The 24,125-nt window shown below is 39.2% G+C and overlaps 1 non-coding gene across 1 annotated transcript; it reads left to right on the top strand.

The window, feature by feature from the left end:
- The first annotated feature begins 11,039 nt into the window (after window positions 1-11,039).
- On the top strand, window positions 11,040-11,111 carry TRNAE-UUC (transfer RNA glutamic acid (anticodon UUC)). Its single transcript has one exon. It is a non-coding gene; the product is annotated as a tRNA-Glu (tRNA).
- Window positions 11,112-24,125: the final 13,014 nt, after the last annotated feature.

Below are 24,125 nucleotides of genomic sequence, written 5' to 3'. Positions count from 1 at the left end.
GTGTATATCAAGGAATTTTATTTTTTTTAAAGATTTTATTTATTCATTTGACAGACAGAGATCACAAGTAGGCAGAGAAGCAGGCAGAGAGAGAGGAGGAAGTAGGCTCCCTATTGATCAGAGAGCCTTATTTGGGGCTCGATCCCAAGACCCTGAGATTATGACCTGAGCTGAAGGCAGAGGCTTTAACACACTGAGCCACCCAGGTGCCCCATCAAGGAACTTTAAAGGGCTGTTAGAATTTTATATGATAATTCTAATTCTGGGGTTTCATCTAAAATGAAGTCAAAGACTTATGAAGCATGTGGTTTGTTTCTGCATGATTTAAGATTAGAAAAAGTTGAAAATAAATTTCCAACATAAAGAAAAAATAAGTAAAGCAAAATAACCCCACAACAGAAAATGGGCAGGAGTTGTGACAAATTGGTTGAGGTGGCTATTCCTGGCTATTCCTGGGTGAAGATGTGGATAAATATATATTTTTATAATGACACATGTTTTCAAAATTTTCTTCCTGTATCATTTCATTGTCAAATCAAATTTCGAATTTGACAATGTCAAATTTCATTGTCAAATCAAATGTCAAATACCTGACTTGGCCTGCTGGAGGCTATAACACTTAGAAATGGCACATAGAATCACGTATGTGCAATAAGGCAAAAACATCCTTCTGCCATAGGAGTGAGATCATTGAATGCTGATGGGGCACCCGTCATAATATAACCGAAGAATCCACAAAAATTATAAATAATCATATAAAAAGGTATTCATCATCATCTGTTGCTAGGAAAACGTCAACTGAGACAACAATAAGATACTATAACACATCTATTAGAATGACTAATTAATTAGTCATAATTAATTAATTAGAATGACTAAATTCCAAAAAGGTGACAAAATCAGTTGCTGGCAGGATATAGAGATATGGAGAAAAAGGAACTCTCGTTCATTGCTGGTGGAAATGCAAAATGGTACAGCCACTTTGGAAGAGAATTTGTCAGCTTCCTACAAAGCCAAACATCCTTTTACCATGTGATCTAGCAATTGCACACCAAGGTATTTACCCAGCTGTGTTGAAAACTTACGTACACACACAAAAAGACTTCCTATAAATGTTTATAGCTATTTTACTAATAATTGGCAAAACTGGAAGCAACCAAGATATCCTTTAGTAGGTGAATGGGTAAACAAACTTTCGATGGAGTACAATGAAATATTACTCAGCGATAGAAATAAGTTATCAAGCTACACAAAAACACGTAAATCTTCAGTGCATATTGTTAAATAAAAATGGCAAACTGAAAAGATCACATATTGTGTGATTCCGTTTATATGACATTCTGGTGAAGGCAAAACTGTAGAGAAAACAAACAGTGGTTGCCAAGAATTTGGAGAGGGAAGAGGGAAGATGGTTGAATTATAAGGGATCTCTTAGGGTAGTGAAACTATTCTGTATGATGCCATAATGGTGAACACATGAAGCTATGCACCTGTCAAAAAACATAGAACTTTACACAGAAAGGAACTTTTATGTGTGCAAATGTTTAAAAGTCATTTAGGAAGTCGGGGGCTCCCAAAATAGAATGCAGCTGTGACAAAGGAATCTAACTATTACAAATTATGACACAACCTCACAGAAGACAGCAGGGAGACAAAGTGTGGGCCTAAGTATTTTAGAAATGAGTATATAAGACTAAAGGCAAAAGGATCTGTTCATAAGCACTGTACTCTAGGTGGAATTTTTTTTTTTCAAGATATGGGTTAACACATCTGAAACTACTATATACAAACATGGAATTGAAAAGAAAGTGGATGGTGAATGTTAAATGTAAGGTTCCTCATTACTGAAGCAGAATGTTACATTTAAGCATTGATAGAAGGCTAGCATTATCTATAGGTAAAGGATTAGAGCTGGAGACATCAGTATGAACTAAATATTCCCAGAGTATACACATAACAATTAAATGACTTTTTTAAATCTGTTAATCTGTAAAGTTTCCCCGAAAAGGTAAAAGAGTGGGACAAAAAGATGTGAGGAAGAAATCTTCAGACAAATCGCTAATTAGCTTCTTCTAAAAAAGAATTTGACATATACAGACGCAAACGAGGGTGTCATGTAGCTGATTGTGACACAATGTGGGTCCCTGAGAATTTTATCAAGTCATCTGATAAAAAAGCTCACACTTAGTAATCTCCATGGATGAAAATGTAGGAGACGATCTTCCCATTTAAACAAAATGATATCTTTTCTAAACAAATAAGGCAATTCCTTCATGACACCTTTTAAAATTTTCTAAAGTCTGTGGAAAATGCTCAAATGTCAAAGTTCATGCAAGAGGTGATTTCCCAGCCATTTCTTTATTTACAATCATACTCTCCAATTTCTGACTTCAAACAATCTAGAAAAAAGTGAGAAGGTCTTTGGAAATGTCAGTAGTAGCTAATCCTGAACACTGATTAAAAACGCTACTTAGGAAAGAAAATGCTGCTTAGAGAGACAGTTTCTTACATTTTTTTTTTATTAGCTTTAGCTAAAGAATATTTTAGGAAGGCAAATTTGGGGCCTAAATTGCATTCAGAAGTCTCCTTACACCAACTGAAGAAAGCAGAGCATGGAACAGTTGGACTTTTGTTTCCTTTTTTATCTGAAGTGCTGTTCAAGAGAACTATCTTGCCCATATTAAAAATTTTCTAAAGTGGTGTCTGTGGTTTCAAATGTCTTGGTATAGTTGTGCCAGTTAGACATGCACAATAATTAGACTATTAGTGATAAAACATGAGGAAAGGCAGTTTACATTGAAGAGAAAAAGTGAAAATTGCAAAATGTCTATAAGAATGGCTCTTGTATGATTCTGGGCCTCTGAAGCTTGATAAAAACCAATCATCACCTATCAGGGCCAGACAAAATTTGGTTACAAGCAGACAAGATTAAATGAAAGCAGTTTTGGGGAGATACAAAAACAAGACTGAGGAAGTTCTTCTTACCAGGATGGTGACCCAAGGCAAAGGTTGCCAAAAAATACTGGTCTGAGAAGAAACCTCAATTTTCAACCCCTGAGTTGTCTTGATGATGGATTTCTCAGGTCTAGCTCTATGGACTTCCCCTACCCCCGCAGTATGCCCCCTACCCCCTTGAAGACACAAGACCAGCAGACAGGGTATGAGATAAGCAGGTGTTAATAAACAATTTTATGAAAGAACAATACAAATTTAGTGAAATAAATAAAAATCCCAGAAGACCTAATTCCTAAGAAAACAAAATTAACCCAATACTGAAAAGGCTTTAACAAAATAGGAGAGTTTAATTCACCATGAATTCATCTCCCTGCCAAAGCAGATGGCAACTGGTATAGGTAGAGGCAGAAAGTCCCAGATGTGTGTGCCATCGCTGAGTAGAGCATGCCAGGCCAAGGCATTAAGCTCTCAGTACACCTGAGTGGAGCTTCTATTTCTATCAACGCCCTTCGGCCAAAGACCATCAGGGGCATACTTACAGCTGAACAAGTTGGTTTTATCCTTCTTTTCAGGGAGAGAGAACATGTACATAGGGAACATTTCCACAAAAAGCTGTTTCAAAGAACTTTATCCTATAATTTGGGTTCTCATTGGATGAACTGAGAAAGAATCAGAAGAGTTTGCTCTATTTGGGAATCTCTCAGAAAATATAGGCAGTTCTATAATTGGGATCACAATTCATCCTTTTCTGCAGGCACTAGACAAGGGAAGGAAAAAGTTGTAATTGACCAAGAAATTGTAGTCACTTATGACTAGTGTAATTAAAAATAAAAGTAAAAGAGGTGTTCGGTACTTTGTGGGTGGCATAAGGACCTTGTTTTTCATCTGTAGTTAGACAACACTATGAAAGTGCCTAGCTTTGTCTCACTTTATCATGACCTCAGAGAGACCTTGTCTGAGGTTTGTGTTCTATAAGATTGCTTATGCCCAGTCTGAAAGTAACATGACCTAGCTTTGTGAGTACCAGGTCAGCTCTCTGCATATCCGGGGCTGTATATTTTTCCTTTCTCAAAATTAAAGTCTTAGGAAATAAACACAAGCAAACAATTAGAATTAACTAATCATAATGCAGGGTGAGAAGTGAGTTGCAGAGATGTGTACAAGGTAGAGTGGTGGCATGATGTAAGAAAACATCCATTTGGTGTATAGATGGAGGTCACCATGAGCAGAGCTTGGTTCCAGGAAAAAAATGTCCACAAGGTGATATTTAAGCGAAGCCTTGAGAAATAAGGAGACATTCCTTAGGTGAAGTAGATGAGGGACACACACAAAGTTGGGGGAAGAAGATTTTTTAGAACTGGTGCCTACACAGGAAAGGAGTTTTTAGGATGGCATATTAGGAGAAATTACAAAGAATCTAAAACAGAGAGAAATAAGGCTTGTATGCATAGGCAAGTCTCAGATGTGAATGACCTTTCTGAATTGCTAAGGAATTTGACCTTATATGATAAATAACCAGAAGGTTTTAAACAGTGGACTAACGTAACTGTGTTAGATAGGAGACAAACCCAGGGACAGAGAGACCAGCAAGGAAGCATTTTCATTCAAGTGATCCAAGGAAAGTCTGAACTAGGGCCCTGTTGATCGGCAGAGGGGAGGAAGGTGATGGAGACTTCAGATCTATTTCTTAAAGCCAGAGGTGAATTTTTCCATTAAACCTTCAACTCAGGAAGCCTCACTTGGCACTGGCCCCTTTCAAGTCCCTAGGAGTGGCCCACAGACTGTCTTACGTAGTCATATGTTTTTAGAGAGTTTACAAAATAAGATACTTTAACTACAATCAGACTTGAACCTCGCCAGGCTAATCACCCAGTAGTGTGACACAAACAGCTAGAGGTGTTATCTTTCCCTTGGAATTCTGCTCCTTCACAGTTCCCCTCAGGAGGAGTTGAATTTTGATTGTAAGAATTCAGAGTCTGGCTGAAAAAAAGTAATATGGGGGCATTAGAATTTAATAAGTAAAAATACTCTTTTCTAGATTTTGAAATATTTGTGTTTTTTTTAAATGTGCAATTATTTGTGATTTCTTCTTACTGTAAATGAATATTCACTTTCATCCAGAATTTTGTATTCATGAGTTTGTATTCTTTGTCTTTAAATGGATCCCAACATTTGTGTAAGTGCTAAGCCCCACAGACTTGAACCTCGCCAGGCTAATCACCCAGTAGTGTGACACAAACAGCTAGAGGTGTTATCTTGATAAGAACATTTCCTATGGCTCTGGCACTGGAACATGTCTACAGTGGAAGAAAAACAGCTTTGATACTTACAGAGCCAGAAGCTAGCCTGTGGAAATTTCTTCCAATTACCAGACATGCAAAATTTTAAATAGAGGATGACATTATCATTGATCTCTTCTTAGGAATATACTTGATAATATTCAAACACTCCCAAATAGTTTTCTGGATAGGAATCATTTGGAATAGAATTTATAAGAAGTCCTATGATTGCAAGGCAAAGATTCACAGCCATTCTACAAGCTGTGAATATCCATCTGTGAAGTCATGTTTTACACATTCCAACACAATGGATCACATCAGGGGTTTTGACAAATCTTTGACACATCATATGAAAGCCCCATAACTCATACCAAAATAATAATTCATTAACAGGAAGATATAAATTTCAAAAAGAAGTGACAAATAAACTCTTGGATTCTCTGATAATCCAGTTAATAAAAAAGGAGCAAATCATATGAATTTATTGGATTTAAATTTAATTTTAATATTTAAATTTCTTGCTGATTCGACATAAAACATTTAATTCAACAAAGACTGCAACAACCACAAAACCTTGTAAGAAGCCAGTACAATGAAACACACATAGCAAACTGGCAAATAGATGTCATCCGTCCAGGGAACACTGGAAATATCCTGGAGTGTTATGATTTATATATGAAAGAATCTTAACAGAGGTTGCCATAATTTACCAGCAATGTTAAAAATGTATAAGATATTACTAATAATGAGTTGAGGAACTGAAAGAAATTTTCTCAACTATCAATAACATAAGAACAAATTTCAAAAATGATGCTACTAAAGACTGTATTATCTTTCTATTCCCTTCATAGAAAATATTACATTCTCTGTCATATGTGGAAAGGACAGAGTATGCAGGAAAGAAAAGTAACATAGGAGGCATTAGAATTTAATAAATAAAATTTTATCTAGATTTTTAAATGTTTTATTTATGTTAAATATTAAATATCTAATACTTAATATTTGTTACTATTTTTCAATTGTTAAACGTGTGATTTGTAATGATTTCTTCTTACTCTAAATAAATATCCACTTCCATCAGAATTTTGTATTCATGGTTTTGTGTTCCTTTTTTTAAAGTAGATCTCAACATTTGTGTAAGCTCAAAACCTCACTTGAATAGGCTTCTGCTCAACCAGTAAAAATCTAAGCCTGTGTATACTCAGTTATCTCTCCGACAAATTCATTCTTACTTAAGACCTGCTGCAGCTTCAATATTAATGTCACAGTCTTTTTAATGGTTGCTACAATCTCTTTAACCTTGCGCTAATTCTCTGAAGCAATGACTGTTTTTTTAACATACTTGGAAGTACAACTTATTTTGAGGGAGTCCACATGTTAGAGACGATTCATAAATGCTTTTTATATGTTGAAAGGAAATTTTTCTGCCATAATAATTTAGGAGTTCTCACTGATTTAAATAAGGTTGAAGCTGTGAATCACATTTCAACTCTTCTCTTACACACCCAGAATAGAATTGTTAAACAAATACTCTACAACTGTTCTCTTCCCACCCCTCAACCTTTCTAAAATAAATATTACCCACTAGGCTTTCACCTTTTCGTGATGACTTTAGAAAGCAAAGTATCCATGTCCTGGAAGCAAGTATAGTTGGTTTTGTTTGTTTGTTTGTTTGTTTGTTTGTTTTGTTTTGTTTTGCTTTCATTATTGTTGTTGCTGTTGATGTTGGAAAAACTATGATTTTAATTAAATAGCATGTTTTCTTTAAATCTTTCCTGTTATTAGGTAAATCTGGATGCTCACACTTAGGGGAAGAGTTGTGTTGAAACATGGAATTTCCATTTTAGTAAATCAAAACCTGTGGGGTTATTGGCAATTCCATACGGCTAGTCATAATATAATAAACAACTACTTTTTAAATAAAAAATTGGTTTGGCTTAGAGAATAATCAAAGATGCTCTATGGAAGCAATGCCAATTGTTCACTTGCTTTGTTTCATGTGTTTGTTAAAGCAAGAATAAGGGTGGTTACCATCTTCCTTCCCAAATGGACACATTTTGGAAACACAGTGGACTTGCCAAAAATTACTTCCATAATCTTACTATCACTGAAAAGAAAATAAACCAATCAAAAATTGTTGTAGGTTAAGCTTCTGCCTTCCACTCAGGTCATGATCTCAGGGTCCTGGGATCAAGCCCTGCATCAGGCTCTCTACATAGCAGGGAGCCTGCTTGCCTCTCTCTCTGCCCACTGCCTGCTTGTGATCTCCCTTTCTCGGTCAAATAAATAAATAAAATATATATTTTAAAAGTATTTAAAAAATCATTGCGTATCTATTGTGTACTAGGCCCCATGATCCGCATAGACAGGATAGAGAAATACTTCAGACATGTTCTTACCCCAAGTTGCTTACAATGTATTCGAAGTTATTTAACATAGAAAGATGATGAAAACTACAAAATCTTAGACAACTGTCAAATAAATGATACAGAGAAGAAACATTGCCCGATTCCAGCAAAAGAATGAAAGCAGGGACACTGGGTGGCTCAGTCAATTGAGCTGCTGCCTTCAGCTCCGGTCATGATCCCAGAGTGTTGGTATCAAACCCTACACAGGGCTCTTTGCTCAGTGGGAAGTCCGCTTCTCCCTCTCTGCCTGCTATTCCCTCTGCTTGTGCTCTCGCTCTCTCTTTCTCTCTCTCTCTCAAAAATAAATAAAACTAAAGAAGAAAAGAATGAAAGCATAAGACAAAGAACACACATCCAAATGCAGAGAGCACACATGAAATCCCTTCAAGGAATGGGGTCAAGTATTGGCTGTGTATGCTTAACATGGGAGGGGTTGGGGGCATGGTGGGGAGATACTCATTTTCAAAGATTCAGTAGTTTTTCCAAAAGTTAACTGCTGGTCAGCTTCTGAATTTAGGATTTATGCCAGGTATATCTGACTTCAAAAGGCAGAAGAAATTCATACACACAAATACATACACACACATTATTCATATTATTTTATTACAGCCTTCAGTTTACCCAACTTAATAAAAAAATTATTATCAGTAGTACTATATTTGCCAAATTACAACTCCTAGAAAGACATTAGAACTTAATACTTTTTATTCAGTATATATATTGTCCTTGGAATTTTCCATTCCCTTATAGAGAAACTGCTCTCTAGTTTTTATTTATTTCAGCATAATCATATTATCCTTATCATGGAGTCAACACAAAACGATCTCCTAAAAGGATTTCACTAAATCTATTAGTTGGATGATTTAAATTCCTGGTTATTTTTGAGGTTCTGGCCTTAAAAATCCCCGAGGTTATCTTTCAGATCTTAAATCTCTAAATTACTAAAATACATCAAATATGCATTAAAAGAAATGTGAGATACTAACTCCAATTTTTTTTAATTACTTAAACTACCAAATGGAAGGATTCTGATGCACCACTCTGTAAAACCAAGCAAAACATTGGAATCTTCCTACTGTACTTCAGTTTTCACTAAAACCAGAAACAAAGCCATAACCATTGCCTCAGGCACTTAATCACCTACTAGGAAATTCTTTTCTTCTTGTCTTGCCCTTATCATTTTAGGAAACTTAGCATTATTTCTACTACTAACAAACCCTAAATTACAGTGACTTAATGCAACCAAACTTAATTGCTAAATGTAACAATGTAACTTATGTGTTGGTGGTTGGTAAGTGGCTTGCATTTCCAGGGTTTTTCTCATTCCATCTTGAGCCTCTGGTCCCCTCTGCCTCAGCTGGAAGGGACTGGGAAGGATACTGTGCTCAGCATGGCAGGGGAAAGGCAGCCAGCCAGCCATCACTGTTCATTTTTCAGCAGGGTAGTGAATGACCTTGAAGTCTGTGTTGTGCTCCTTGTTTTCCTGTGTGGGATCTGCAGGGAGTAGGAGGAGGCCCCAATACTCTACTGGTAGCACTGCCTCCCATATAATCCTCCCTAATACCCTTCGTCATAGGGTACCTGGTTATGGGCAACACAGAATTTAAAATGCTGAATTAAATACACAATTTACACATTTTGATAGATAATTGCCAAGTTGTTCCTCCCCATCCCCACAACACATCTCCATCTGAGTTTGTGTCCTCACTTCCTTCCTGACCCTGGATATCTTAGCCTTGGTTTACATTGTATTGCAATGGTTACACATGAGCTTGTGCTTTTTCCTGGAATTTATTGACTAATCAGAACTCCTTGTTTCTCCATCCACTATTCATTCTTTCCTTGACCCCTATCCCTGTGGGTTTCCCCAGATGCTAAGATTCAGTTGTATGGTAATAATAGTCACTTTTTCTTATCAGACCTATTTCAAACATTTTCTTTCAATCTATAGCTAGAATGTTGACATGATATTATTTATGCCAAAAAGTATTTTCAATTCTTTTTTTTTTTAAACTATTTTACTTATTTGAGAGAGCGAGCAAGCAAGAACCCAAGCAGAGGGAGGTGCAGAGGGAGAGGAGAGGCAGGCTCCCCAGTGACCAGGGAGCCAGACACTGGGCTTCAACCCAGCACACTGGGATCATGACCTGAGCAAGGCAGACGCTTAACTGAACCTCCAGGCAACCCAAAAGTTTTCAAATCTTAAGAATTGTTTACTTTTCAACAGACATTTTAAATTCTTAGAGATTAAGAATATTTTAATCCTTTCACTCTTACTTGATTTTTGCTCAGGATGATCCTGGCCCTCCACTGTGGTATTTTATGTGCCCTAAAGTGTATCTATTACTTTCACAAGCAGTGTGTCTTGGTGTTCAGCGCCTGAGAAGCAATTCAAGAACAATACTGGTTTTATTAAATTTAAAAAATGTAAATGCTTGGTCATAAACACATATAGGAAATCCTGACACTGTGCCTCCTTGATCAAATTTTATGAGTTTCTAAGAACTTCCTTTTCCCACATACTTACCAACACTTGACATTTTTACACTTTTGCTTTTTGTCCAAATGCTAGCTGGGAGCCTGTGAGGTTGAAGTTTATTATTATTATTTTTTTTTCAAATGGTTTCTGTCCGTGGGGTTCCTCTCCAACTAATGGCCTGTTCTCAGCAAGTTTTCATTTTTGTATTGCAGCGTTTGTCTTATTATAAATCATGTGTAGTTTCTCTGTATGATACCAATCATTTGTACGTTTATCTCCCCGCCTGTGGTTTGTTTTCTTACTACCCTCCAAGCCCCACAACCCACCACCTACCGAAGTATGAGTTGCTTACATAGTACAACGTGCGGATTTTCCTTTACAGTCCTGGGTGTTTTGCTCTGATTTTAATAAGGTAAGGCCATTTCTAAACAAGATTGTAAAAACAGTAGTACCAAAGGCTTTGCTGCCCCAAACGTTCCCCACGGGTTATTCGGGGTACGCAGGCTTCTAAATGCAAAATTCCTGACCTAAACCTCACGAGTGGAAAAATCTGGTCTAATAAAAGTTTACACGCAGCGCCAACGGGACCTGGGAAGCCAATCTCATAACATGTTCCTTGAGGCATTCAAACCATTCCTTCCCATATTTCCCCCGCCCCAGTTTTTTAACTGAGGTTTGTGGAGGCTGCAGCTTCCTTGGGAGGGGGGAGAGGCGGGCGGGGGAGTCCACAAGACCGCGTACGAAGCGAGTCCAGACCTGGAGAAAGAGCACGGAGCACACCTCCATTGCTGATTGCGGAATGCCGAAAAACCACGCACGCGCAGAGAACTGGTGCAACAAGAGGCCGGGCCGGACGCTGAAAGCGGAAGTAGATGAGAAGGTTTCAATACACTTACACTTAGAACCATCCCCGTCGTCTCCCACATGGTCTAGCGGTTAGGATTCCTGGTTTTCACCCAGGCGGCCCGGGTTCGACTCCCGGTGTGGGAACGCCAAAGTTTTTAAAAACTTAAGTAAAAAATTACCATGGTATATTTGGATCATTCTTAGCAAGAATGTTTTTAATATAATTGTTGAAAGGTGTTATTTGGTAGGGAAACTACCAAATTATTTGGTAGGCATTATGAGCCATCATGATTTTCAGGCTTGAAAATCCTGCTTATGTAATCAATATTGTCACTTTCATCCATTATAAAATTCATTTAAAATATAATAAATCATAATTAATGTTTAATGGTCAAACTCTATTAGAAAAAGGAATTCACTTTTTGTTCCACCTTTATTCAGATAATTTACATATAAGTAAACTATGTAAGTTTAAAGGTGTAAATTCAAAGGTGCACAACATGATATATATATATAGATAGATAAGATAGATAAACACACATACACACACCACACCACACACACACACATATTTACCACAGTAAGGTGAGTTAATACCTCCATCACATCACATAATTACCATTTCTTTTCGACTTCTTAGAATTTCTTAGATTCTGGCCAATATACTGTTTTTATGCTCCCACTAAGTATTTCTGGCCCAACACTAAAGAGATAGTGAACGAAAAGAAAGGGAAAAGCTGATAAAGTTAAACCCAAGATCAGCTAATATTTGAGGTGAACCCAAGAGCAGCTAATATTTGAGGTGAACCTAAGAGCAGCTAATATTTGAGGATTCAGTGGAGAGGATGGGGTGTTTCCTGGAGCTGAAGCAAGAGTCACTATGGATGGGATATAAAGAAATGAGAGTTCTCCAAATAGAAGTATGGTTTTAACAGAGATGTAACAGGGGAAGAGAATGAAGGAAAATATCAAATCCATTCACTTAGCTAATTTTCACAGAACATGTGGGAAAACTGAAGTATCGAATCAGATTCTTGTTAGAATCATACGTTGTCCTTAGGTTGAGGTCAGCACTCTGCAAATTCAAACTTTCACAAGCAGGAGTGTTGCAACTTTCTCAGCTCCTAAACTATTTCCAGGATAAGAAAAAAAAAAAAAATTCTAGGAAGAGACTTACATACTTTTAACTGTAATGTAAGTCTAGGTGAGTAGTAGTTAAAGCACACAATGCCTTCTCCTTTGAAATTTCTATTGTTTGAACCCGTCCTGTGCCATTCACAGCGATTGGTCAAATCATGTGGGCAAATTCATGCTATACCAGTTGTGGGTATCTTGAGCATGATTTGGACAATAAAATCACTAGAGAAAATATCCAGGGTCTCTAAACCAACCAAAAAAAACCAAAAAACAAACAAACAAACAAAAAAAAAAAACATCACATCAGTTGCAGACAGAGATAAGGTTTTCATGGGGATATTGTGCATATTCTATTCATCCAAAGACAGTAACTTCCATACCTTGATTGAATTTTGTATTCTCAGTTTGTATTGGAGACAATATAAGATTTGATTATAAAAATTATTTGAGGGGCGCCTGGGTGGCTCAGTCAAACAGCCTATTCTTGATTTCAGCTCAGGTCATGATCTCAAGAGTCCTAAGATCAAGTCCCACAAGGCTCTGTGCTGGGCATGGAGCCTGCTTGAGAATCTCTCTCTCTCTCTCTCTCTCCCTCTCTCAACTCTGCCCCTGCCCCAGTCCTCTCTCCCTCTCTAAAACAAAACAAAGCAAAACAAAACAACAACAACAACATTTGAGTGTTTTGAAAATTATTCCTTCAGATACTGTTCATTATGTGACATATGACCAAATTCTTTAAAGATTTTAATTCTGAAAAGTGTCCTCTGTAAATACCTCTCAGACCAACTGCCTTCTCACCATTCACATTCCCAATGTGGATCTCCTCAGTACCAAAGGCTTTGGCCAGAACTATCTTAACAGCCTTATTCACCAAGGGCTTGCTATAGTGATAGATATAGATGGGACTTCATATCTCACCTTTGGAAGAAGTGGTGAAAATGTATCACTCACTTAAGATAATCCTATCACGACACCCTGAACATTATGTCTTAGTACAGAAGTAAAAAACAAGTGGAAAGCTGAAGAGAATGGATGTCAAATAGCCAAAAGGGTGGGCTGTTCTGGTCATTTTTTTGTTTGCTCTTGCCTTCTTTTATATCCTTCATATTCTTTTATATCCTTTCTGAGAGGGCTGTATATCTACAAACTTCATTTCCCAAACTTCCTTCCCAGATGTTTAGTTAGCTTTTGCCCAACAGAGGTACTGGCTGAAAGACTGGAATGTTCTAAAAAAGCAGAGCATTTTTTTTTTTTAATGCTTCTGATAATGTCTTTCATAGCAGTGGGCATCCATGATGGCTACCAGCAACTTCAGACTCCAGCAGCACTTGGGATTCCCAGAGAGTCTGCTGTTAGCTGAGAGCCACCAGAAGTGTCACAGTGGCCAACAATGGACTCCAGTAAACCCTGGAAGTTTCCTAGAGTATAGTGGGAAGTTTCCAAAGTTCCAATGTACCTCTAATGGTAATGGCAGTGTCCAGCAGTTACATGCAGAGTGCTGTCTCCTACCTTCAGGAGATCATCACCACCTCTTCTGTTTTTAATTCTTTCAGCCCTAAGTAAATTGTGGTATCTGCAATTACTAATTTCTGATTAATCTAATGTCTTCTTCACTGTAGCTCCTCCAGCCCTTCCAAAAAGTATATAACCAGTTACCTCAATTAAATTTCCTCCTTGAAATATTTGTTTTCTTGACTGCAGATCAATGAATACAAGTGTTGTTACTGTGTAATTTCCATCTACCTTTATCCTCTCCTTACTGACTTTTTTTTTGGGGGGGGGGGAGTTGAGTACCTAAATTATTCCATGTGTCAAGGAATTTCTTGGAGAAATGATACTCACCTGAGACCTAAAGAATGAGTTAGCAAAGTGAAGAGATGTGTAAATGTACATGAGTCAAGTTATTCTCAAGATCAGTCTGCTTTTGCCCAAGCCAAGGAAATGAGTCGATAATTAAATATATGATGGGAAAACTGCATTTTTCAGGTCTTTGTTGGTGGCACTAATCTCTCTAATTCTTCCTAGGATGAAGGATTGCTTTTAGTTTACTCCTTTGGTAAGAAAGGGGACTTCCAGGGGCTACCATTTATCTTTCTGGCCATAGTAGTCCTCATTCCAAGATTTGGGGAGCAATATGTTAATGTCAATTGCCAAGTAATACATTTGAACAGACATAACAGAATCAGGTGCATCCACAGACCCACTGGAGCAACTCTGAGATAGACTGAAACCAAAACTTCATTTATCTCCTAATTTCCAATGAACCATATGAAAGCAATGGAGGACCAGGAGGAACAAATAAAAATAGCAACATGGTACTAGTAATTCCTACCTGTTTGCTGCAGGAAAGGATTAGTGTTAAATCAGCCAGTGTAAGTCAACAGAATAAATGGCCATAGGTCCTCTGGGAGAAGAATTGAGGGGGGTTCTTTCTCAAGTGTAACCAGTGTACTCTTCCTTCAGTGGGACTCAAATTATGAAATAACTTGGCTCTTGGTACCCAACCATAGGCAATACATCTCCATTGTAATGACAAGCCAGGTTTCTGGTCACCAAACTTACAGTCTTGTAATTGTATATATCAAATAATACTTTAGTAAACTGCCCATCTACTTCATTGTTAAGACACCACTGCCAAAGATCCCTGTTGCTCCAACACTGCCTCAGTAACCAAGTCCACTTTTTTCCTGGTGTAAGGGCCTATTTAGCCAGAGTGATTCCATGTGGTTAAACAATGACTTTGTTGCTTATACAGTAAAACTTAAACTGTCCCTGCCCTCCGTCCCCCCCCCCCCAGGGTCTTACTTAAAAACAAGTCCCCAGAAACCAGGCCCAGGTAACAAAGCCCAACTAAGGGTGGGTCAGGCCAGGTGGAGGTATCCAATCAGTGGGGATGCATACTGTCTCCCTAGCTACAAGGAGTATGGGCCCTGCCCTTTGGGCGCCAATTCTGACCAAGGTGATAGGCTAGTTCAAATATCTACTATAGGGTAAATTGTAATTCAATTGGTCACTTATGTGTGACCTAGCATGACTGTATAGCTTTTTCTGTGTGTTACAATCTCATTGGCCACCTGTGCATGGCCGGCCCAACCACATGGCCTTTGCCCTTAAAAGCTAATCTGTAAGGCAGAGAGAGGTCACTTCTTGATGCTTGGTGTGAAATAAAGCTTCATTTGACCTTTGCTTTGTATCAGTCTCACTCCTTTAATCATGGACCCATTATTGGGGGACCTTTCATCTGGCAGTTTTGTTTCTTGGATTTTGCTACTCTGGGGATTCCATGATTCCCACTGAATCAGGAGCTCTTGTAGGTTCTTTTAGTGACCCTTGCTTGTGGAAGACTGACACCAAGGGGTTTTCAAGCTGCTGATGCTCTCTTTACCAATGCATTTCCTAGTACCTTAAAGGAAGAAGCATTTCCTGGACCTCTCTGGGGAATATGGTGGATATACGTGGGCTTGTGTTTCATTTGATAAATTCCACTCCCAATATGACTATTTGCCTAAATGTTTAAAAATATAAGTCCATCCTGTATCATGGATGTATGGCTTTATAGCCTCAAAGGAGGTGGGCTGTAGTTGGTCCAGATTTCAGTTAATTAACCAAGCAAACATGGACTTAGAGCCACACCCAGATATTCAAACTAACCCATGGAATCCGTATCCACAAGTTTAGCCTAATTCAATATTATCTTCTGCCTCCTTGGTGTAACAATCTTAAGATCCATTTCCACATCTATTCCTCAACTTTCTTCTGATACAAATTGGCATAATCTTATAATTATTTCAATGTCTAAACTATCTCGTGCTGGATCAGACTATATACCAGACCTCCTGGCAGGCCTAGGATTGAGTTCCAGTTTTGTGTCTGGAAGGTAGACCTGGTGTAGAATGGGCATCACCTTACAAGGTAACCACCATGGTTAAAATCCATATTGAGCCCCTTGGTGTGCAAAGTTTGGTCTGTGAACCAGCAGCATCAGAATCATCTAAGCACTTTCTAGAAATGCAGAAAATCAAGCAACACCCTAGACCTACTGAGTCAAAATGTGCATTTTAACAAAATACTCAGGTGATTCTTATGCATATTAACATCTGAAAAGCCCTGATTAAGTCCTCAAGGAAGGCAGGAAGGGAAGCTGCCTCCACAGCAAGAAAAAGCTCAAGGAAACCTGGGGCTTCACAGTTCTCAATCCCTCTGAGCCAACTCAAATCTTCCCATTCCTTGTTTTGGCGTTCCATTTTTTTCTTAACAAATACGATGACTCCTGCTTAAGAAATATGGAGAAATTCTGAGTCAAGTTCACACTGTAATTCCACAATTGGCAGAATCATATTGTGGCACTGATTTTCAGCTGTACCTCTTGTGACTTATTTCTATAAAGGTTAAGGAGTTATCTGAGGACCATCATACAGGATCTCTAGTCCTCTGGCCATATACTGAGTTGAGAGTTTAAAGCCTTGAGTGATTCATTTTCTTTATGAACTCCCCAGGACAGTCAGAAATAGCCAGCCCACCATCACAGTAGTTGATTACAGAAGTCCCTTGGTCTCCCAACATCTTACCTTCAAGAGACCTTTTTATCTCAGGTAACACCAGGTTATAATTTAAGTAAATATCTTTCCTCTACATATATGAATTACCAGTATCCTATTTTCCATTGATAGTGAAGTCATTACGGAATCTATGTTCAAGAAAAGACAATCAGTCTCAATGTTCATCTTTGAGTGTCTGTTTCCTGAAGGCACTGTTGTCTACAAGAACTGAATAGGTAGACAATCAGAAAACACTTCAGATATTTCTAACAGATGAAGAGTTGGGGGGGAGGGGAAGGAGTTAGCTTTGGCAAAACTTAAGAACATTTCACTGCTGACATTGTTGGAACCTGCTAATAATACAGCAGGAGCCACCCAGACTGTTAATTCTGCAATCACTCAGACACTTGTGGTGGCTACTACAGAAGCATGCTACTTACTTACACATACTGCCTCAGCTGCTTGAATTACTAGCACTCACGGGGCAGCTCCTGGTACCTCTGTTGGAAATGCCAAAGACACTGCAACCAAGTCAGTTACAGTTCTTAAAAGGAGAAGAAGAAAAAAATGCCCCTTCCTCCTGTCAGTGTCTTCATTTGACTGAGCCTAATTAGCAGCCAGCTGGCCAGGTAAGCTGAAAATGTATGTAAGATTGTAGCTCTCTTCAATACAGAGAAACATACGCTTACGCAGAGAGAGGGATGGCAGCCATCTTTGAGACAGCTGTGATATCTATGAAGGTTTCAAATCTCCTCCAAGCCTAACCCACAGTTTCTCAGCATTGTTTCCCACTGCCCTCTCTAGGCCCCGATTTCCTTTTTCTACTTTGTCTCTGAGTGCCCTGTGCAGATACAAACAATGGCTTTTTTGAAGCCTCAGTAAAGGACGTTTCATTTTTGTTGATAAAGTAAAATGTTTATTAAAAAAAAAAAGCAATTGACCTTTTATTGAAGCCTGCTTGATTAAAAGGCATGAATTCTTAATGCTTCTTGAGGGAGGACCAAAACATCCTGTGGCATATAACCTAAAGTGTGATAGTATTGGCTGTACCCATTTTCCTAATATTTGTAAAAAATGCAAAACCTCTAGTTTTTCAACAGCTGGTTCACTCTCAGTTTGCCTATCACACTTTCTCTTATAGTGTTATACTTGTTTTATTGGGTTTGTTTGTTAATAAAAATAAATCATTCATGTCAATGTATTAATAAATCCTATTAATTATTTTAAAAGGGTATTGAAAACAAGAGACCCCAAATGCTGTTGGTTAGACTAAGCCCCATGTCACTAAACCAATGCTTAATTACAACTTCAGCTTTCTCAGAAATGCACTCTCAAAACCAGTCAATCAGGAATTATTGGTCAACACCAGTTACGTAATCTGCCTGATAGGCGCTGGCCATAAGAAAGGAAAGTACCCTTGCAATAACCAGCCTGCTTTTTTTGCCTTGTACAGTTTTCTTGTCCCCACTCACTTCTGCCGATAAACGTCTTCCATTTCGTACAGCTTTTCAGAGCTCCTTTCTATCTGCTAGATTGGATGCTGCCCCATTATCTGCTAGGTTGGATACAGCCCCAACTCGTTGAATAAAGCCAATAAGATCCTTAAAATTTACCCAGTTAAATTTTGTTTTTTTAACAAAATATATCTACCTTGGAATATAAATAAGTATACAGAAAATATGCTAACAAGGAGAGGATGCAGGGTCACCTCTGTGGTTCAGTTGGTTATGCATCCAACTCTTGATTGTGGCTTAGGTCGTGATCTCAGGGTTATGAGATTAAGCTCCGAGTTGGGCTCTGCTGCTGGGCACAGAGACTGATTAAGATTTTCACTCTTTCTCTCTCTCTCTCACTCTCTCTGCCCCTACCCCCTTCCCATCTCCTCAACTCCCAGCTCAAGGGCTTTCTTTCTTTCTCTAAAAAGCAAATAAATAATAAATAAATAAATACATAAATGAATGAATAAATAAATAGGAGAGAGAGGATGCAAATGCAAAAGTATATATGTTTACTGAGGGTTAAATTATATCCAAACTTCATGCTGTGGACTTTGACTCCAAAAGAACAAATTCCTAAGGGCACACATTCTCTTTTAGAAGGTGGTGGGAATCCCGGTGAACATGCTCTGAGCTCTTTACTATGTCCCAGAGACAATTGTCAAACTGGTGGAGTTGAACATTACATCAATACCTATTGTGATATAAGACAAAAAGCTCATCCAAGAAGCATGCAATGAATATTCTGAATGGTCAACATAATCAGCTTTGGTGGACAGCTCAAAAAAGATGCCCTAATTCTTACTCTCTAGGATGTTTTTGTAATGAGTAGTCATTAGAGGGGGAAAAAAGTAAAAATATTGATAATGTGCCCCTTGATTCTTCATTCACCCACACATAAAAAACTAAGGGTGTTTTTCTTGCTTCTTTTCATTCATAATCTAAATCAAATTATCACAATGTTCTCTTTAGGTGATCTAAAGTGCTCCCCAGAGCTCTTCTCCCTCCTCATTACCATAACTTTAGTTCTGAGCCCAAAACATCCCACCTAATAGATATCAACCTCTCACTGGCTTTATTAAACTATCAGTAGGGAGACTTTTGGATTGGAATGGTATGAAGAATTCTTAAAATGGCATATCGTGGCCAGAAACTATGACTCTATAAACTCAGCTGCACTTTTATCTCCTACAACCAAAGAGAACGAGCATCATACAAACATGATCAAAAGGTCCCCAGTAGGGGTGTCTTGTGCCTCAGTTTGTTGAGCTTCTGACTCTTGGTTTCCACTCAGGTCATGATCTCAGGGTTGGGAGATAGAGCCCTGGTATGTTTTGAGCTCTTTGCTCAGAATCTACTTGAGATTATCTCTCTCCATTTCCCTCCCCCACCCACACACATACCAGTCATGTGTTTTTTCTCTCTGTCTCTCTCTTTAAAATAAATAAATCTTTTTTTTTTTTTTTTTTTTAATAAAAAATGGTCCCTGTTTGGACCACTGGAGATAGAGTTGGCTCACCTCCTTCAGGTAGTGGAATGCCAATCATAGGATAACTGGGCCCCTGCTGCCCCAACTTTGCCCCCTCAACCCATCCCACTCCCCTCAGCTACTGCTTCCACATAAGTTAAAGATACAGGACTGGACAATATGCAGGCATCCCTCAGTGATGATAATTCCCCAGAGGAGGATTGCCTATTGAGAGGGGAAGGTTTTGCCCCCTACAGGAGACATGATCAAAGTGACTGCTGGTATTTTTAGGTATATTTTCCTGCATATTCCAGGAACCTCTCCCTGCAACTGCCTTACTGCCATCAATAAGAGTAGCATCTTGCCTGCCTAGGATGAGTTGGGAGGGAAAAAAAAATGGACAATGTTCGGTATTTTGGGGGCAGCTTTTTTGAATTAGACATAGGGCTGCTTCTTACCACCTCCCTCTTCATTTCTCTCTTTCCATTTCTAGACTGCAGATCCAGAGAACAAGCCAGATCGGCTGAGCTCTTGACAGATTGCTGCAGTGAACAAGGAAGTCGATTAAGCACTATGCCATTCTGGAACTGCAGAAAGCCTGAAGAGTCTGCAGGTCTTTTTGGAGAAATACTAGTGGATCGTTTGCAACAATCTGAGGGTCCCATGGAGCACATTGCCAGTGGGGCTTGGGAAATGCTAACAGATTCTATGGGGAATTCTTGTAGGCTGCCAGTGAATTGTTCATACAAGATTTTCAGTTTCAAGAGGGACCACTCATCCTTTATAGCTCCTGACTCCCTGGCTGAGTTTCACCAGTGGGTCAGATCACAGATGCAGAAGAGGGATTCAAGGAAAGCTGGAAAAACAGTTCTCAAGCCATCATTTTGGCACTCAGTCAATGAGACCAGAAGATGGTGGTGGGTGGTGGGAGTTCTTATAAACCTGATGACTCTAAGCGGGTCCCTGGTGCTGGTAAACACCTTGGTTCCAGAGGTAAACACCCTGGAAAACAGCAAGGTGTTGGAATTTAGAAGAGAGAGAGTGAGAGAGAGCATAGAGTCCTCTGGGGTTGCTCAGTGGCCCTAAAACACCCTTAGAGACATAGACCCCTTCTAGAGGTAATCTTGCTAAAGCTAGTAAGGAAGAGTGACACAGTGTGGGACAAGTCCCCTCTGCACCTCCTTGACCCACTGCACTACCCAGCTCTCTCCTCCTTCTCCTTCTCCAGATAACTTGAGGCCAAATCCTGAGGGCTGCACCTGTGACTGACATAGGTGCTGTGCCCTTCAAGACTGTACTTATGTGAATGCCCTGCCTGTCAGGACACTGCCCCACTCCCAGAAGGTGTGTAGGCCTTCAGATCATCTTCAACTCACTGATCAGGGCTGTGCAGTTCCTGAACTGATGTCTTGGACAAGGTAAAAGAAATTCCTACAAAAACATAAGGATGAAGCCTTTCTGAAGTCTAACTTTCTAAAGTAGATTCTAAGAGGCCATGAGGCATCTTCCTTTGACTTGGTGACTGTTGGCACTCATGGTTACATTCAGTCCTCCAGACAGGCCTGGTCAGTTGGTACGGAATAACCTTGATCTTGGTCTTGTCTCAAACTAATCGACCAGTTCTTGTCACAGTCCCTCAAAGTGGAACCTATTTGGATTCATAATGGGCATCCCATGCTTCTTAGTTGGGTCCTGAAAAAATCAAGGCCAAAAACATACAGGTGATTTTTCAGGCCTGACCACAAGCAAATACAAGGCAGGCTTCAGCGGAAGCTGCCCTCCCCACATTGGGCTTGGTGATAGCCAGGACATGGCAGTCTCTCATAGGAGTTACAGTCAAGGTCTCATGCCTTCCCCTGCCCTGCCCCTAGCCAACCAGACACTTATGGACATCTGCACTCCCAGCCAGGCATCCTCATCCACAACCCTCTTTCAGGGCCACCATGCTTGGTGTCTTTGGTTGTAGGAGATAAAATTGCATACTAAGTTTGTAAAGAGTCATTGCTTCTGGCCATGATACACCCATTTTATGCATCTTCACAGATGAAGTAATATAAAAATCATAGAAGATGTCTTGGCACCAGACACTTGGCACCATACGAATCCAAAAGTCTCTCTACTGAATGTTTAAGAAAGCCAATGGGAAACTGATGGTCTTTTAGGTGGGATATTTTGGACTTCAGAACTAAGGCCATGATAGTAAGGAGAGGGAAAGGGGAATCTCTGGGAACTCTTCAGAAGATCAGCTCAAGGGAACATCATGATTGATTAAATGCAGATGGTGAGTGAAAGAGTGTCCATATTACTCCTATATAGGAAAATTATAAGGGTTCAGGAATTGTGTGTCAGGACATGGCACAGTGCCTCTGCTAGACCCCTGGAAGGGGGTCAGAGGGGAGACTTGAAACACTTTTCTCTAATTAAGGTAATTTTTCCCGGTCCTTCCTTCTTTTCCTCCCCCATTCTCTCTCCTGCAGAGCAGGAGCAGCAGCCATAGTTGTTTTTTCAGGGTTCTCCTAGCAGTGACATGATCACTACCTGCCATACCATGTCTGAGCTGGCCCACCTGACCCTTAGCGAGAGTGCTGATCCATGAAGGGAAATGGAAGCTGAGGAAGCCAGCACTTTCTCTGGCTTAGCCTCATGCTTGCACAGTCTCGGTAGGTTATTAAAGTCTTGAGCATTACTTTCTTTATAATTTATCTTAACCAGCTATTCAGACATCTGGCAGTTCAACTCTCTCCAGTTCAGCTGAACCCCTAAAAAGGCAAAAGTAGTGCAGACCGCTAGGCTACCCCCCAAAAATCTCTGCCACCCCTAGAAACTGAGCCAGGAGCTCCACCTGCCAGGCTGTGGTCCACCTGGAGAACAAGAAAAGGGGCAAAAGCACTGCATGCTGCTAGTTGGTAAGTCTTTCATTATTAAGAATGAGCATATATTCATCATATGATGGCCTATAATGAAACACTATGAAAGGGGAATAATAATATCACAAGACTTCAAAAGCAGCAAACCCCTGAAAATTAATTTTAGAAATGACAAACTCCCCTAGACAACCACTTGCTGCCTTAAACTATTTATAAAACTATATGATATTTATGAAACAACAGCAATCTAGGAAGACAGAAGAGGCCGCTGACAAACATATGAATAAAGAAGATTTTGAAAAGAAAACAGTGTCAAATACAGAATGAAAAGCTTATTAGAATGAAAGGAGAAAAAAAAAACAAAATCAATGTTGCAGAAAACTGAATCTATCATGGCAAATTAAAGGCTGTCTCAGGAACAGCCAGCGTGTAGACAGGAAAACACTGAGGACAGTGCTGTTAGAGGACAGAAAAGAGAACTTAGAGCTAAGAATTGACAAGTTTTTCATGAGGTAGAAACTATAGAAAGTGGAAGAGAAGGAAAAACTATAGAAATGATTAAAGACAAGGAGCATACAGCTGGACAGGGCTCACTGAATTCCAGGCAAAGACAATAAAAAGACACTTCCACATTCTGCCAAAACTTATCACCAGGTTATATGGCTTAAAAACCCATAAACTTTGTTAAAAAACAATTTTAAAAGACAATTTAGGTGATGCAAATTCTATTGAAAACTTCATGAAGCAGGTAGTCTCTATTTTCAAGGGTTCAGAGAACTGCCAAATGGGGCAGAAGGCAGGAAGCTCTTATATGATAAAGAATAAGGAACAAAAAAGAGGAAACAGAAAATATTTGGTTGGCTCTGGGGCTGCATAATCAACCTTATTTGGGATGAGAGGAACAAAAAAATATAGAGTCCAGAGTTGGCTTGGTGAATGGGGATTGGCTGCCTGGGTATTCTGTGTTTCTGGACAAATGAAGCATTTATAGGAACGTGAAAGCTAACTTTTGAGTCAATGACATGCATATGGGTAGGGCAGCTCCATATTGGTCCTAGAAAGTTATTTTAGCAACTTTTACATGGAAAAATTACATTATCCAATGTATCAATCTAGTTTTGGTTTACAAAACAGAGCCACTGCAAAAAATTAAGGGAATGAAAAGGTTTGACATAGGAATGGGCTAGTGTAAATGCTGAGGAGTTGAAAGTCTGAGGAGTTGCCACCAGGAAATGGGCAAAACAGTCACCAACTATTTTGGCATCAGGTTCTGGGTTAGCTGAGAAGCTGGACCTCACAGAAAAGTCACCACACCACAGGGAGCTGTCATGAACAACCAAGAATAAGAATCTCTCTTCCTCTGCCTTCCAGATCTCACCTTTCTTCAAGCTGGGAAACTCTAACCCTCAACCATTCCAAAGCAAAAGGGGGTCTGGCAAGTGCAATTCTTGGTGTCAAGTGACAAAAATAATGCAATTTAGTAAAGAGTTTGATGTCCTTTCAAGGAAAAACAATCCAGGTACTGGGGAGGGGTACAGTGTCTCATGAGCAATGGAACACTCCTCCCAAGGAATTTTGGGCAAAATTGAGTTTTATAGAATGTTAGGAGAGGCAAGGTGGAAACAGGGCTTGATTGGCCAGGTCAGGGATTT

The sequence above is a fragment of the Mustela lutreola genome, chromosome 7 (genome assembly GCF_030435805.1).
Source record: "Mustela lutreola isolate mMusLut2 chromosome 7, mMusLut2.pri, whole genome shotgun sequence".
Classification (NCBI taxonomy): domain Eukaryota; kingdom Metazoa; phylum Chordata; class Mammalia; order Carnivora; family Mustelidae; genus Mustela; species Mustela lutreola.
Note: the sequence above shows the minus strand (reverse complement) of the source record. Positions and strands in the feature narration are given on the sequence as shown.